General features: G+C 46.9%; 1 protein-coding gene across 6 annotated transcripts in view; it reads right to left on the bottom strand.

Annotated features, from left to right (window-relative positions):
• EZH2 (enhancer of zeste 2 polycomb repressive complex 2 subunit) overlaps positions 1-15,765 on the bottom strand; it is a 91,075-nt gene extending 75,310 nt beyond the window's left edge. The window contains exon 1 of one of the 6 annotated variants that reach the window (XM_073630442.1): positions 15,561-15,765. The gene's annotated coding sequence lies outside the window, so the exon portion shown is untranslated. Of the gene's footprint in view, positions 1-2,173; positions 2,264-14,980; positions 15,003-15,146; positions 15,322-15,560 lie in introns of those variants that run through there. The other 5 variants (XM_073630438.1, XM_073630444.1, XM_073630439.1 and 2 more) reach the window with 5 other exon arrangements.
• Between the last annotated feature and the right edge of the window lie 1,070 nt (positions 15,766-16,835).

Below are 16,835 nucleotides of genomic sequence, written 5' to 3'. Positions count from 1 at the left end.
TGTTTCCCTATGGGAGCCGTCCTAACTGGTCCGACACAAGTCGTTCCGACTTTAGAAATGCTCCCTGTACTACTTTGGTCCGACTTTGATCCTACTTCAGCCTATTGACTATCATTGAAGTCGGATCAAAGTCGGATTGCCGTCTTGCATGATCCGACTTTGGCACGCGACTTGTGCTCAGATGTTCTTGAGGGGGAACTCCGCGCCAAATTTTAAATAAAAAACCGGCATGGGTTCCCCCTCCAAGAGCATACCAGGCCCTTGGGTCTGGTATGGATCTTGAGGGGAACCCCCTACGCCGATAAAAGCGGCGTGGGGGTCCCCCCCAATCCATACCAGACCCTTATCCGAGCAAGCAGCCCGGCCGGACAGGAATGGGGGTGGGGACGAGCGAGCGCCCCCCCCCCTCCTGAACCGTACCAGGCCGCATGCCCTCAACATGGGGGGTTGGTGCTTTGGGGGAGGGGGCGCGCTGCGGCCCCCCACCCCAAAGCACCTTGTCCCCATGTTGATGAGGACAAGGGCCTCTTCCCGACAACCCTGGCCGTTGGTTGTCGGGGTCTGCGGGCGGGGGCTTATCGGAATCCGGGAGCCCCCTTTAATAAGGGAGCCCCCAGATCCCGGCCCCCCACCCTATGTGAATGAGTATGGGGTACAGCGTACCCCTACCCATTCACCTAGGAAAAGTGTCAATTTAAAAAAAAACACTACACAGATTTTTAAAGCATTTTATTAGACAGCTCCGGGGGTCTTCTTCCGACTTCGGGGGTCTCTCCGGTTCTTCTCCACGCTCTCCGGATCTTCTGCCGGGCTCCTCCGCTCTCTTCTGCTCTTTTGCCGCTCTTTTGCTAAAGCGGAGGAGCCCGGTCTTCAATCTTCTGCCTTCTGCCCTCTTCTCCTGATGTTGACACGACGCTCTCTGGGGCTAGAATGCTCTCTGTGCGCTCTGCTCTGACTTATATAGGCGGTGACCCCGCCCCCTTATGCCGTCACAGTCCCTGGGCATGCTGGGACTGTGACGTTTTAGGGGGCGTGGTCATCACCCGATGACCACGCCCCCTAAAACGTCACAGTCCCAGCATGCCCAGGGACTGTGACGGCATAAGGGGGCGGGGTCACCGCCTATATAAGTCAGAGCAGAGCGCACAGAGAGCATTCTAGCCCCAGAGAGCGTCGTGTCAACATCAGGAGAAGAGGGCAGAAGGCAGAAGGCAGAAGGCAGAAGGCAGAAGGCAGAAGATTGAAGACCGGGCTCCTCCGCTTTAGCAAAAGAGCGGCAAAAGAGCAGAAGAGAGCGGAGGAGCCCGGCAGAAGATCCGGAGAGCGTGGAGAAGAACCGGAGAGACCCCCGAAGTCGGAAGAAGACCCCCGGAGCTGTCTAATAAAATGCTTTAAAAATCTGTGTAGTGTTTTTTTTTTAAATTGACACTTTTTTCCTAGGTGAATGGGTAGGGGTACGCTGTACCCCATACTCATTCACATAGGGTGGGGGGCCGGGATCTGGGGGCTCCCTTATTAAAGGGGGCTCCCGGATTCCGATAAGCCCCCCGCCCGCAGACCCCGACAACCAACGGCCAGGGTTGTCGGGAAGAGGCCCTTGTCCTCATCGACATGGGGACAAGGTGCTTTGGGGTGGGGGGGCCGCAGCGCGCCCCCCTCCCCCAAGGCACCACCCCCCATGTTGAGGGCATGCGGCCTGGTACGGTTCAGGAGGGGGGGGGGGCGCTCGCTCGTCCCCACCCCCATTCCTGTCCGGCCGGGCTGCGTGCTCGGATAAGGGTCTGGTATGGATTGGGGGCGACCCCCCACGCCGTTTTTTCGGCGTAGGGGGTTCCCCTCAAGGTCCATACCAGACCCAAGGGCCTGGTATGCCTCTGGAGGGGGAACCCATGCCGGTTTTTTATTTAAAATTTGGCGCGGAGTTCCCCCCTAAAGATTCATACCAAACACAGTGCCGGCATTGGCGGGGATCCAAGTCGGATCCCCGTTCATTGAAAGTCGGACACATGCCGACTTCATGTCGCAGGGCAAAGTCGGATCCAAAGTAGGACGGCTGTCGTGTCGCACCAGTGTGAACCCAGCCTAAAGCAGAGTTCCGCCAATTTTTTTTTTTTTTTTTAAGTCAGCAGCTACAAATACTGCAGCTGCTGACTTTTAAAATATGGACACTTACCTGTCCAAAGCGCCCGCGATGTCAGCACCTGAAGCCAATCTGTCCCTCGGCTCTCGGGTGCTGCCGCCGCCATCTTCATAAGGGAATCAGGAAGTGAAGCCTTGAGACTTCACTTCCCGGTTCTCTACTGCGCATGTGCGACTCGCGCTGCGAATTCCCACTGGTCCCTGCTGTCTCCTGTGACCCGTGTGTCTCCCAGAAGACAGCGGGGGGAGTGGCGTAGATACCTGCAGGTATCTATGCCCGGAAATGGGAGCATTATTAGACAGGTATTTGCTCCCCCCTGAAAGGTGCCAAATGTGCCCCTGGGAGACAGCAGTCCACCGTGTGCAGTGGACTACTGTCTCCCAGGGGCACGTTTTTTGCTTCTCTACTGAAATCCTGGTTAAACAGCTATATGCTGCCGGGCTCTGTGTGGCCACCGGCGCTGCTCATGCCTAATTAAAGATCTGTACATGGTGGATGCCTTTTGGCCCCTTTTGCCTCTTTCAGACCAGGACGATAAATTTTCATCTGCAGTTCATGGGAGCTGGTGGGGCAGACCCAGTTGGTGGAGTATGTGGTCCATTGGACCTGTGGCGGTCCCTGCGCCATGCTCGGCCTGACACACGTGAATGGACATGCACACTTGATGTCATGGTGACATCACACACCGCAATGAGTGGTGCTCAAGATGTGGCACATAAGAGGAGGGGGACTGAGGGCACGCAGTGCAGGGACATACTCACAAGGTGTGGAAGGGGGTTAACCTGCACTCCCCCCTTCCCTATATTCACCTTGTGGTCTAGAGATGGAGGACAGCCCTGGGGATAATCTTAGTGTAGGTAAGTAGGCTGATTTTTCAATGTTCCGCTATGATAAAGTCAAAAGGGTTTTTTTTTTTTTTTTTTTGCCTTCTGTGTCCCTGTTAGGGCCAGTTCACACCATAGAAACTCAGTTCGGATGCGCTCCAGATGCTTTTTTGTATGCGCGTTTTTGATGCGTTCCAGATGCAGTCTAGTACATTTCCCCTCCCTTTTTTTCCTTAACCTTAAGAACATGGGTGTTTCAGTGCGTTTTTGATGCAGTCCAGTGCATTTGCCCCCCCCCCCCTCTTTTTCCTTAACCTTAAATAAGAACATGGGTGTTCCAGTGCGTTTTTGATGCGTTCCAGTGCGTCTTTGATTCAGTCCAGTGCATTTCCACCCCCTTTTTTTCCTTAACCTTAAAGAACATGGGTGTTAAAGTGCATTTTTGGTGCGTTCCCAATGCTTTTTACAGCGTTCCAGTACAGTCCAGTGCAGGAAAAATGCAACGTGTTCTACTCTTTTTTCTGGAACTGGAAGCACTGGTGTGAACTATGCCATTGAAAACCATACAACCTACTTTCTATGCGTTTTTGATGCAGAAAAAAAAAAACACACTGGTGTGAACTGGCCCTTAGAGAGATTCACCTTCTCTACTCCTCCTGTTTATCATGGTCACCGAAAGTAAAAGAAAATCCCACATTTTGAGTTGATCCCAGAACAGAAATAGTGCAGATATCCTCTAATGGGGACAAAATAAAAAGTTGCATTTAGTTCTACTAGTATACATGATCATTTGGGGCGACTGGCTACAACTCTGTAACTATATAAGTGAATATCTAGTATAACATCTAAGAAACCTGGAGTAATGCCCTGGCCACTTTTCCTTGTGCCTTTTATGACATTATGCCAAGCAGATGCGTAAGCTTGAACGCCTATATCCTCTCGTGGTTGTTTGTACATGGGTTTAATGATCTTACACTTTCCCTAGAAGGTAATATTTAAAAAAACACTAATTGGATGAAATGTAAATATCACTTTTGGTATTACTCAAAATTACAGCAATAGTATATTAGGCACCATATGGGAGACTGGCATGTTATATGTACATTACAGGTGGATCATGTATTGGGGTAAACAGTGAGACTTGATTACCTTCAAAGGAAATTTGATGTTAAGTAATCCCTTTCTGTAAAGAATGTGGAACTTTTATGGAACTTATGTATTTTCTCGATATATAGGGCTATTTATAGAATGACTATGACTAAGTTTCAATTTCCATAAAAGCATTTGACATAACTTGGTCTTTCAAGTTTACATGAAGAATGGAGGGCACTATTTGGATAATTTATTCACCTGAAGGTGGGAGAGACTACCATAACATTACTAGTTACATTGTATTTAAGGGTGTATTATAGGAGATACAAACACCAATTGTGTAGTTTATGTATTTTCTTTAAACTTTTTTTAGTTGCATACCGCAGTCACTGGGTAGTTAACTGAACCATGTTTAATGGCAAACCCTGAGGGGAATGGACAGGCTACCAAAATGATCAGTTGTCTCAAGGTACAACGACTGGAGGTCAGAAAATGTATGTAGGAAACCATGAGACCAGGTGAGATTGTATATAATGTACATTGATTGCATAATTAATTACTGAACCAAAACCAGGATGGATAAAAATCTATGATTTAAAAAAAAATATTTATATATATATATATATATATATATATATATATATATATACATACACACACACACACATATTATGTATATTACACACACACACACAGTTGTATGCAAAAGTTTATGAACCCCTGACAATTTCCATGATTGTCATTTATAAATATTTGGGTGTTTGGATCAGCAATTTCATTTTGATCTATCAAATAACTGAAGGACACAGTAATATTTCTGTAGTGAAATGAGGTTTATTGGATTAACAGAAAATGCGCAATATGCATCAAAACGAAATTAGACAGGTGCATAAATTTGGGCACCCCAACAGAAAAATCACATCAATATTTAGTCTCCTTTAGCAGAAATAGCCTCTAGACCAGTGGTTCTCAACCTGGGGGTCGGGACCCCCTCAGGGGACAAATGATGATTTGCCAGGGGTCACCGAATCCTGAGCCGTTTCTGAAGCCCGCCCTGCTCTCTCAGGCTTTTTGCAGCCGACCAGCAGGGCTGTCCCTGAAGCCTGTGGCCGCCCAGCTGAGCTGTTCCTGGCACCCGCAGCCGCCCACTCGGCCTCTTAGCAGCCATCCATTCAGTTCACGGCATGGCTGGGGGGCAGAGACTGGAGGTCAGCTGACTGGTGAGGAATGTGAAGTGGGAGGAGCTGGAGGAGACCCTATCTCCTGATTTTGGCATAGGTGTCACTGCTGTGAGACACCAAAAAGTCTGAGACACAGTGAAGCCGGAGACACAGTAACACTACCTGTGATTATAGTTGCCATTAAAAGTCCCCACTACAGTTCTCAGATCAGCAGATGACCTTAATCAAGAGCACCTAAGTTGGCTGATCAGAACTCCCCCCAGCATTGCCACTCATCCCATTCCCCCTACCCCCACTAAGGAGTAAGAGAAGGAATAAAAATAGAGAATACATGGAACGGAGTGGAAAAGAGGGGGAGGAACAAAGAAAAAAGGGAGAGAAAGAATAAGAGAAAGAACAATAAAGATGGCTAGAGAGAGGGATGGGGAAAAAGCAGGAAATTGGGATAGAGAGAGATAAAAGGGAAAGAAAGGAAAACAAAGAGAGAGAGTGGTACATCGTGAAATGTACCATAAGGGGTTTCAATATTGTACGAGTGGAAGGGACTCAGGGAGCGCTAAATGTCCGTGGGTTAAGGGCGCAAATTACATGTCTTGCCTTGGGTGCTGACAACCCATGCTACGAAAATAATTTTACTGTTAGGAGACCCCACAACCTGGGAAATTTTATCAAGGGGTCACAGCACTAGAAAGGTTGAGAACCACTGCTCTAGACACTTCCTATAGCCTGTAATGAGTGTCTGGATTCTGGATGAATGTATTTTGGACCATTCCTCCTTACAAAACATCTCCAGTTCAGTTAGATTTGATGGTTGCCAAGCATGGACAGGCCGCTTCAAATCACCCCACAGATGTTCAATGATATTCAGGTCTGGGGACTGGAATGGTCATTCCAGAACATTGTACTTGTTCCTCTACATAAATGCCCGAGTAGATTTTGAGCAGTGTTTTGGGTCGTTGTCTTGTTGAAATATCCAGCCCCGGCATAACTTCAACTTTGTGACTGATCCCTCAACATTATTCTTAAGAATCTGCTGATATTGAGTGGAATCCATGCAACCCTCAACTTTAACCAGAATCCCAGTACCGGTGTTCTGCCGAGAAAGTTCCACTCGGCGGATAAGGACCCCCCCTACTGCGCAGGCGCTGCGCAGTAGGATCCGGCGGAAATAGCCGAAGATAAATAGGGGAAAATCAGCTGTACACGGCGCCTGTAAGAGGGCCGCTCGCCACGCTTTGGGCACGGCCTCGCTTGGCTCGGCTTTTAGATTCCCCCTCTAGGTCCACTTGGATGGTGGGGAAGGAACCTGGACCCAGGGCGCAGGCGCCGTGTACAGCTGATTGTGGATTTTGTCGCTCGGCTATCTCCGGCGGCTGCTGGTAGCTGGTACTGCGCAGGCGCTGCGCCTGCGCAGTACAGGGGGGGGAAACTTATCCGCCGAGGGAACTTTCTCGGCAAGACACCGGCACTGGCCCCACAGCATGATGGAACCTCCACCAAATTTTACTGTGGGTAGCAAGTGGTTTTTCTTGGAATGCTGTGTTCTTTTGTCACCATGCATAACTCCCCTTGTTATGACCAAATAACTCAATCTTTGTTTCATCAGTGCACAGCACCTTATTCCAAAATGAAGCTGGCTTGTCCAAATGTGCGTTTGCATACCTCAAGCGACTCTGTTCGTGACATGTGTGCAGAAAAGGCTTCTTTCGCAGCACTCTCTCATACAGCTTCTCCCTGTGCAAAGTGTGCTGAATTGTTGAAGGATACAAAGTGACACCATCTGCAGCAAGTTGATGTTGTAGGTCTTTTGGAGGTGGTCCGTGGGCTGTTTTTGACCGTTCTCACCATCCTTCGCCTTTTGCCTCTCCAATATTTTATGGGGCCTGCCACTTCTGGCCTTAACAAGAGCTGTGCCTGTGGTCTTCCATTTCCTCACAGTGGACACTGACAGCTTATATCTCTGCGATAACTTTTTGTAGCCTTCCCCTAAACCATAATGGAGAACAATCTTTGTTTTCAGGTCATTTGAGAGTTGTTTTGTTGCCACTCTTCAGAGGAGAGTCAAAGAGAACTTGCAATTGGCCACCTCAAATACCTTTTCTCATGATTGGATGCACCTGTCTATGAAGTTCAAGGCTTTATGAGCTCACCAAACCAATTGTGTGTTCCAATTAATCAGTTCTAAGTAGTTACAGGTATTCAAATCAACAAAATGACAAGGGTGCCCAAATTTATGCACCCGTCTAATTTTGTTTTGATGCATATTGCGCATTTTCTGTTAATGCAATAAACCTCATTTCACTACTGAAATATTACTGTGTCCTTCAGTTATTTGACATTTCAAAATGAAATTGCTGATCCAAACACCCAAATATTTATAAATGACAATCATGGAAACTGTCAGGGGTTCCTAAACTTTTGCATACAACTGTGTGTGTGTAAATAATTGTTTTGTTTTTTTTTAATTTAAATCTGTTTTTTTATCAAATTTATTTTAATAAAATGCTTTTGGAGTAAAAATCTATCTAAAGATGGTTTTCTATTTAAGATACATAAATAATTTAGTTTATTAAGCACGAAATATAACTTAGTTATGTAGCATGAGACTGTATATTCTGCAATAGTTACATTATTGGTAAACTCATTCAATGAATCCAAGCTCCGCAAGCTGAGATAACGTGCACTGCATTGATGCATTCACACAATTCTACATACACCACAAACTGTATGATTTACTTGGTTCTGATGTCACTGTTTAACTAACCTGACAGCTTATTATTCTAAATAGGAAATTTTGTGTGCAAACATTAAAGATTCTAAGCTAACTACCAGAAAGAATGAGTCCTTACGGTTAAAGAGCACCTGTCATTTCAGATCCATCACGGCAGAGCCCGTTAGCAGGCATCCACTCACCTGCTGCTGCCACTTCCCTCACCTTGTTGTATCACAAGCTGTCCCATTAAAATGACTGAGACTGTCGGTGAGTCAACAGCGGGTCAGAGAAGGAGCCACTGCTGGGACAGAGATGACAGTTGCTCTTTAAAAATTATGATTTAAATCAAGCTTTTTTTTATTAGTGATTTAAATCGCAATTTAAATCAGATCCACCCTGACCAGAACCCACAGGCGTCTGTTGAAAACCAAGCGTCAAATTCTCTTTCTGCTGGTGCCTCTACAATCCACATGCAGGGTATATTTTTCACCATCCATACTCCAGTACAGTTTATAGCAAAGGAAGAAGTATAATAATAGGGAAACATGTATATGTAAAGCCTTGCGGTAACTTTGTTTTATTTTTATGTTTGATGTAGAAGTAACCCCAAATACACTCCTGAAGAATTTGAATTTATTTCTGAGAAACATTTAGAGAACTGTCTATTTCACCATCACATTAGCACAATTGAAATTTATACCATCAATATACTAAGGATTGCAAAAAAAAAATGCATATCTATGAGCAGTGTGGTATAATAACTGCTCATTACATATGGCATGGGGTGCTTTCCTGTATAGTGGTGTATACTGACTGTGCTTTACTATTCCTCTCTCAACGTTAATCTATGAATCAGCTCAGATTTACTGAAAGTGACAGATTTTATTTATTTATTTTTTTTACTAAGCAAGTGTTAAAGGAAAGGCAGAAGAGGTAGAATGTGCATACGTAATACAACAATGACATTGTGGTACACAAAGTTTGCCAAGAAGGAAAAATCATAAGTGGCTTTCAGGAAAATACTGCACTTTTTGGAGTAAGTCAGAAATAATTTGGGGGAAAATGCTGCAATAACTCAAAATATATATTCACTAAAAACACACCAGTTTATGTTTAAGGTTAAGTTCACCCTTAAGGGGGGGAAAAAAATTACACATATGTTTTTGCAGGTAAAAGAAATGTGCATTTATTTTTTACAGGACCCTGCAAAGTATTGCATGCACAATCAGTGGATCGTGGGTGCAATGTCAGGCTCCAGCAAACTCTTCCTACAGTTTTCTGTGCCAGTTCACGGTATGAGATTACATGTGATTCGCACCACACTGCAAATCACATGCGATGTCCGTGCGATGCGATTTCAGCCAGATTGTATGGCTAAATTCGCATCACATTCAGACCAGACTCGCATAGGACCTTTTTTTGGTCCACACCGGAATCCGATTCATATCTGAACTGTCAGTTTGCAGTGTGATAAGCGAGCTGAAATGGGGGTGTCATTAACATTGTATTGACACTCCCCGCAGTTCACATATGGCAGTGTGAACTGCCTTGCGAGTCAGTGTGATGTGGGAACCCGCAGTGGATTTGCAGTGTTCCTGCATCACACAAGTGTGAATCAGCACTCTGCCTGTACCCCAGTTTCAGTGATGGGAGAATTATCAATGGACTACGAGTTCACCGATTATCTGCATCTGTACTCAGTTGAGAACTACAAGTCGGTCTGCTGGACATCTCTGTGAATGAATGACACAGGTGAGGACCTGCACCTATCTTAAAAGTGACAGTGACTGTGGGGGAGGGGAGAGGAACCTTCACACAGTCGCTGGTGTGGGTGGGAGGCAGGCTCAGGTGTGAGTTGCTCAGTAACACGTCACACCCAAAATGTAGGTGTAACATGGAGTTTACCTTTAGAAGAACAATGTTCAGTAAAAACTGTGCCACTTAAATGAAAGGTTGCTTACAGGGTCACAGGCAACTTTTGGGACAGAAACCCAAAAATATTCCTAAAAATGGGAGTTTACAGAACTAGTAAAAACATTCACATACATGTTATATTTCAGACCTAAGAATTTTAAATAAAGCTCTGATTTTGAAGGAAATATTTCCTACATACAACTTACTTCCTGTTCAGCGCTGAAGGACAAGAATCTCTCATCAGCCTGACATCTAAAAGTATAAAGCCACTTCTCCCATCTGCACAACAAATGTCAATAAAATGTAAGCTGTGTTGAAACATGGAGCACTTTCACATAAAGCTGCATGATCAGTTGCTGCCTTGTGTAAACTAACTCACACCATTTTCTTTCCTTCTACCGCAGGTTGAAGAAAAGAAATTTGCTCAATTCCCCCATTAAGACTGATCTGTTGATAGGGGAATGCCTCCCACTGAGCTACTGTATTCAGACAGCGTCAGGTCTCCCCGCCATCAGAATATAATGATCGCTGCTGCAGGCTATAGCCAGAGACAGTGATCGTACCAAAAAAACACAACAGGCTGGTCAATAGATTGACTTCAGTACAGCCAGGCTGCAAATAGATTAATTACATTTCTGCTGAACTTTAATCCATCTATAGCCGGCTTTAAAATGGTAATAAATAATAAAAAATCTTAAAAGTGGAACTTCCACTTATCTGATTCCTCCCCCCTCAGGTGCCACATTTGTGACCTTTCGGGAGGGTTAACGGGTACCTATTTTTTACAGGTTCCCTGTCCCCACTTATAGACCGGGCCACAGCGAATTACATCAGCAGCTTGGCCCCCCCTCCTATTCTTCTGCCAGGCCAGTGAGAGAGCACATGCACAGTAGAGACCCAACCATGAAGCCGAAAGGCTACACTGCCGGGTTCCCTTAACCACAATGGCTGCGGCGGCACCCGACCATTCAATGTAAACATCAGCTGCGGTGCCAACATCGCTGGACTCCAGGACAGGTAAGTGTTCTAATGTTAAAAGTCAGCAGCTATAGCATGTGTAGCTGCTGATTTTTAAAGGGGCGGACGGAACTCCGCTTTAAAAAAAAAAAATCTTCTCATTAAAGAATCAAACCTAAAGACCAAATTTCCCTATGAAGGGTGACTTTAAAACCTTCCTATTAATATGCTGAATGTGGACACTTTAGAGCTTTATTAAAATGCATCTGTAGTCAATCACAAAGGAAGTCAAACAGGGTTGCAGGAAAGAGAGGATTTAATTATGTATACAAAATATCTGACAAAGCTACCAAAACTACAAATAGCTCAGAACACTGCAAAGAAGAAAGTATCGCCGCTACTCCTGACCAGCCCAGGTGAGAAATCAATAATGAGGGGCCTCAGTCTGCACACACCCCGATGCATTTTGCCCTACCCCTGGGGGGGATTTGTCATAACCTGCCCTATAACTAAGCCCTGGAGGGTGGGGAGAAATCCATCAGGACGTGTGGTTTGGGAAGACATGGCTCCTTATCGTTTCCTCACCCAGACTGGTTGTAGTAGCGGCGATATATCATCTTTACATTTACTAGCCTTCTGGATTGGTATCAGGACAAACCTGCGCCCCATGCTTTGGGACACAGGGATATGCGGTCACCTCAACTTTAATCAGCAACAAAAATATAATAGATTGCAGCTCAGTACAGGCACCGTGCCATGCAACATGTCTGCATTTTAGCACAGCTCTATACTGCCTTGCAGTGTGAATGGGACACAGTGGACAATTGTTTTCTGTGTCCTTGCGTTGACAGGCATTTTGCCATGTAATAAAACATGTCACAGCACTATTGTGCGAGTTCACCCTTAGTGAGATCGTAAAACTTTTTCAGTAAGCTTCTGTGTGTTAAAAAGGTTGATAAAAAGTGCATCAAATCAGTAAATGTAGTTTAGTTAAACAATTAACCTCTTCCCACCAGCCATATGTATGCAGCCTCTCAGCGGGTGGGCTTTAATGCAGAGAATCCACTATGTGGCCCTATGTAAAAAACCTTCTTGTGCCAAAAGCATGCGCCCTACACACTCCCAGCAGTTACTGACAGGCACCAGAAAGCTCCCGATGCATACTTGAGATCTGGAGGTTTGTGGTCAAAGGGCCGCTGTGACAGCCAGTCACATGATCAGAATGCCTGCCAGCATTTAGAACCTCCTAAAGAGCTGGGAGGCAGTTAAATAGATTTGATTCCGGCAACTGTGCTTAAGCCCCTGTGCACATCGGCACGATTCGACATGCGATTTGACAGGTCAAACCAGGGCCTATCGCCAGCAATATGAGCGTCCCAATCGGAGCAGCACCAATTTCCAAAAGTAGTTACTGCACTACTTCTGGCGACTTTGGGGGGCGATTTTAATAGACATCTGTGCATGAAATCACACAGATGTCTTTGAAGTCAAATTAACTTTTTTTTTAAACCTAAAGCGCCAAGTACACTAGTGTTTTGTTTTTTTTAGCTCCTAGAAGCTGTTAGTGGCTTTTTTTTAAGCTTCTAGAAGCTAGTGTTATCTTATGTGTCCATACACACTACTTCCAGCTAGGGGTGCACCAAATGGGTTTTTGGTGCCAAAACCGATACCGAAAAATACACTAGACCGAAAACAACTGATACCAAAACCTTATTTTTAAAAAAATATTTTTATACAGGAGATGGTCAGAGACTGGGGACATGGCACAGGAGATGGTCAGAGACTGCGGACATGGTACAGAAGATCAATGCAGCCTCACCAGGGCACGTCAGATGCAGCCAGCCAGCGTCCCCAGTGCAGCCAGCCAAGGGGAAGAGAGCCGCCACTGCCTGGTTGATTAGAGTGCCAGGAACATAACAGCTTTCATTTCAATAGCTGTGTGTTTCCTGCCGCGCGCCGTCACATATAGCCCCTCCTCCTCTTTCCCTGGGCACTTTGATAGATCCTGCGATGGGTGATCTGTCTATCAAAGTTCCCCGGACAAGGGGGGGCTTTATGTGATGGCACGCGGCAGGGAACACCGCTATTGAAATGAAAGCCGTTATGTTCCTGGCACTCTAATCAACCAGGCGGCGGCTCTCCTCACTCTTCTGTGCTATAGGACACCCCCGTAATAGGCAGCACCAGGGGTGGGGGGCCCAGGCCCTGCCCCATTTTCGGCCATTTTTCTCTTTTCGCAAATTGCCGAAAAGGCCATTTTCGGTGGCCGAAATTTCGGTGCAGCCCTACTTCAAGCTATTAGCATTTTTTGAGTGTCAGCATCCAAAAGAAAAAAAAGAAAAAAATAGTTTTTGTAGAATCTCCTAATGGCGTTTGAGCTTTTTTTTTTTTAATCCCTTTTACTGCAAAAATGCCAAAAAAACAAAAAAACAAAACGCTAAGGCTTAAAACACTACTACAAAAGCTATTGCCAGCATTTTTTATCCAGCATTAGTTTAGCTTAAAAAAATAAAAACGCTACCATGCAAGGAGCCCAAATCTGTGGGTTTTAGTCCCGCTTTATGATTTTCTGCTGCTCTGGGCTTCAGTAAAATGGCAGCCTCCAGCAAGAAGAAATAGGAGCAATGCTGGAGGCAATTAACAGCACATACTCATTTTGGTAGCATCATTATTAATGTGGAATGTGTGTTCCTTGCTAAAGATCATTATTTTTTTTTTTTTTTTTAAATCAAGTTATGGGTAAAGTTCTGCTTTAAATTAACTTTAAAGTGGTTGTAAACCCTTACAGAACAATTTAACCTACAGGTAAGCCTGTAGGTGCAAGAAATATCTCCTTAACCTACACGGTTAAGGAGATATTTTCCTAAAAACGGGCACCGATGTCTACGACGCATGTGCACCGTAAACAACGGCGCAGGCGCACTGAGCGTGCTGTTAGTTAAGGCGATCATGCCGTCACTGACGGCTCCCAGGCCGGAGTGACGTCATCGCTGCTCTGGCCAGTCACAGCGCCAGAGCAGCGATACCCGGAAGTCACTCCGGGTATCATGGCGGAGGAGGTGAACTAAAAAGGCAAAACGTGTTTTTTCCCCACCATTAGAGTAAAGCTGGATACACACTATAAAACTTGCTGTCCAATTTCCTTTAGATTTACCAAAACCATGTAGTGCAAGGGCCTGCCTGATTGCATACAAATTGAAACTGTGAAGGTTTGACCTCATAATATGGTTTTGGTAAATCTAAAGAAAAAAAAAAAACTAAAGAAAATTGGATAGTGTGTATCAAGCGGTGTACCAGACAAATTTTTTTTTTTTTTTAAAGTCAGCAGCTGCAAACACTGTAGCTGCTGACTTTTAATAAGGACACTTACCTGTCCAGGGACCCCCCCACCCCCCTGAGGCCGATCCGTCCATCAGATCGGGTGCAGGCGCCGCCATTCCAACTAAGGGAACCCAGCAGTGGAGCCTTGCAGCTTCACTGCCAGTTTCCGCATGCGCTGTGCTTTGTGAATGGCCAGCTTGTCTTCTGGGGGACACACATGTCCCAGAAGACAACGGGGGGGGGGGGGGGGCTTGCCGCAGAAGAGGATGTGACGTCCTCGGCCATGGCTCGGCTGGATCGGAAGTACTCTTCCAAAAAAGGTAAGTTAGAAAGTACTTTTTTTTTTTTTTTTTTTTAAATATCGAAAAACAAGGAGGTGGTCTTTTGTTTAAGACCACCTCTCAAAATTGGGTGCAACTCCGCTTTAAGGTTATAAGCAGTCCCCGTCACATGAGATTTCCTTCACTTCCTGTCCTATAGTCAAAACAGGAAGAGGAAATCCCTCCACAGTGAGGAGGAAAGGAAAGGTTGGGTGAATGTCTCTAATGGGGACACAGACAACACAAACCTGACAGACGTTCTAACCCCTCTCCATTCTATCCAAAACTAAAGAAAGAGTAAAAACAAAGTTTTCCCTGTGGAGAGAAGCGCCCCTTCCCGGTGTTGGTCGGTAGGGGGAGCTCTGTTCCCCGGTCAGTCAGTGGGGTTGGTTGAGGATGTCCCTCATGTCCCCCCAGCACAGCTGTCCCAGGGATGAATGAAGTTGTCCCCCGGAACCCATGTGTCCCGGTCAGGTTCCCCCTCCTGAGCCCGGAAAGTTGGGTGATGTGGGACTCACCTGTCCCCAGACTGACCCTATCCCCGGAGCCCCCCTCCCCTCTCTGGTGTCCGGAGCCCCTCCTCCTCCCTGGCTAGGGGCGGCCCCTTTGTCCTCGCCTGCACTCACACAGGGCCCATACAACAGCAAGTAGAACAAGCAGATAAGGGAGTCAGTCGTCAATTACCGTACGTACGGTTCCCGCCTCCTCCGGTGCTTCTCTTCCCCGGGCTCTCCACCTTCCCCCCAGTGAATGTCTATGCCGGCCGAGCTCACTCAGCAGCGCCGGGTCCCGGGCGCCAAACTAACCTCCCTGATCCTCCTTCTCCCCGCCCACCCCTTTTCCCCCGGCTCCAGCCACGCCCACACCGGCGCCTCGGCTCTGGCGTCTCATTGGTCGCTCCGGCGGTGCCCGAAGACTCGGCGCCCAATGGCAGAGCAGAGAGGGAAATGAAGCCGGCGCCAGCGATCCCCCCTCATGTAGTCGTGCACTCTCCGGCTTCTTTGTTCTGCTTTTCCTGTCTCGGGTACGTCGGGGGCGCGCACCGCCTCCCGTCCACCCGGCTTTTCCCTCAAACTTTACTCGTCCCTCTCCGCTCACCTCACAATAAACCCACTAAGTACCGTGACACCGAACTGAGCGCTGTACAATGAGTGAGACACCGGCGGAGGGGGCTCACTTATCGCGGCTCACAGACAGCTCGTGTCCGCTCAGTAGCACGCCGTTTCGCGCGGTCCCCGGAAAGGCGGGAGAAGGGAATGGGCGGTTTTCATTTGAATTTAGTTGTCCCTGGACGTTGGCCGCGTTAACGGTCGGTATGTGTAGTAGAGTGGGCGGGCTTGTTGGCGGTCACATGACGTGCACGCGTTCGTGACGTGTCCCCGCCGCTGCCGGCCAATAGAGAAGGCGGGAGAGCTGAGCTATATTTCCTGTGTGTGTGGAGAGCTCCGCTTCATTCACAAGTCCGCTCTACACGGGGAACTAGTCCTGAGACGTCCATACACCAAGGAATACAACGGCGACCTCTATATACACAAGGGGAAAGCTAAAGTCTGGTTTAAAAATGAGTTCTAGTCAGGTAGGAAAACTTAAAGGGTAAGTTCACCTTTATCGAAAATCTGTAAGGTGACCTTACACTGGACCCCCTCCCCATCGCAAATCTCCCTCTCTAACACATTGTAAAGCCGCTTTACCGGTCCAGAGATCAGAAATTCCCCGCAGCTTAGTCTCCTAAATGTACCTCGTAAAAGGTACGGATAGGAGGCATTCTGATTGGGTGGCGCCGACTGATCAGAGCCTGCGTAGCCTGTCCTGTCAGCGCTGGAGAAGAGGAGAGAAAGCTGCAAAATCCCCGGACTGGTAAAGTGGCTATACGATGTGTCGTTGGGGTGTTCAGAAAGCCATCCCATCAGAAAATGCAACCTTAGTGACGTCCCGCCTCGGCCATCTTGGTACACCCTGCACTCGGCTACACTAAGCCTACAGTCTGAAGTCGCCACGCAGACATCTTTTTACACCCATCGGAGTCTTGCGTTTCACACTTATTTTTACCAGTAAGCTGAGCTATTATAGTAAAATACAGTATTTAGAAGTCAGTGACACTGTTTGATGTGGAATTTATAAAAGCAGCAGCGTTCTGTCAGATTAGCAAACCTGTGAGATCAGCAGGCTCGCTGATGCTTTTAACCCCTTCCCGCCGACCGAACGCACATATGCGTACTCGGCTTTCCGGGGTTATACCGGGATGATGCCCGCAGCTGCAGGCATCATCCCGGTACCGTTGTTTTCAGCGGGCGATCGGCTACCCGAGTATAACAACCGATGCGGCTAAAAGCCGCTCGTCTGTTATACCGGAGGAGCGGGAGGGGACATCCC

The sequence above is a fragment of the Aquarana catesbeiana genome, linkage group LG05 (genome assembly GCF_042186555.1).
Source record: "Aquarana catesbeiana isolate 2022-GZ linkage group LG05, ASM4218655v1, whole genome shotgun sequence".
NCBI lineage: Eukaryota > Metazoa > Chordata > Amphibia > Anura > Ranidae > Aquarana > Aquarana catesbeiana.
Note: the sequence above shows the minus strand (reverse complement) of the source record. Positions and strands in the feature narration are given on the sequence as shown.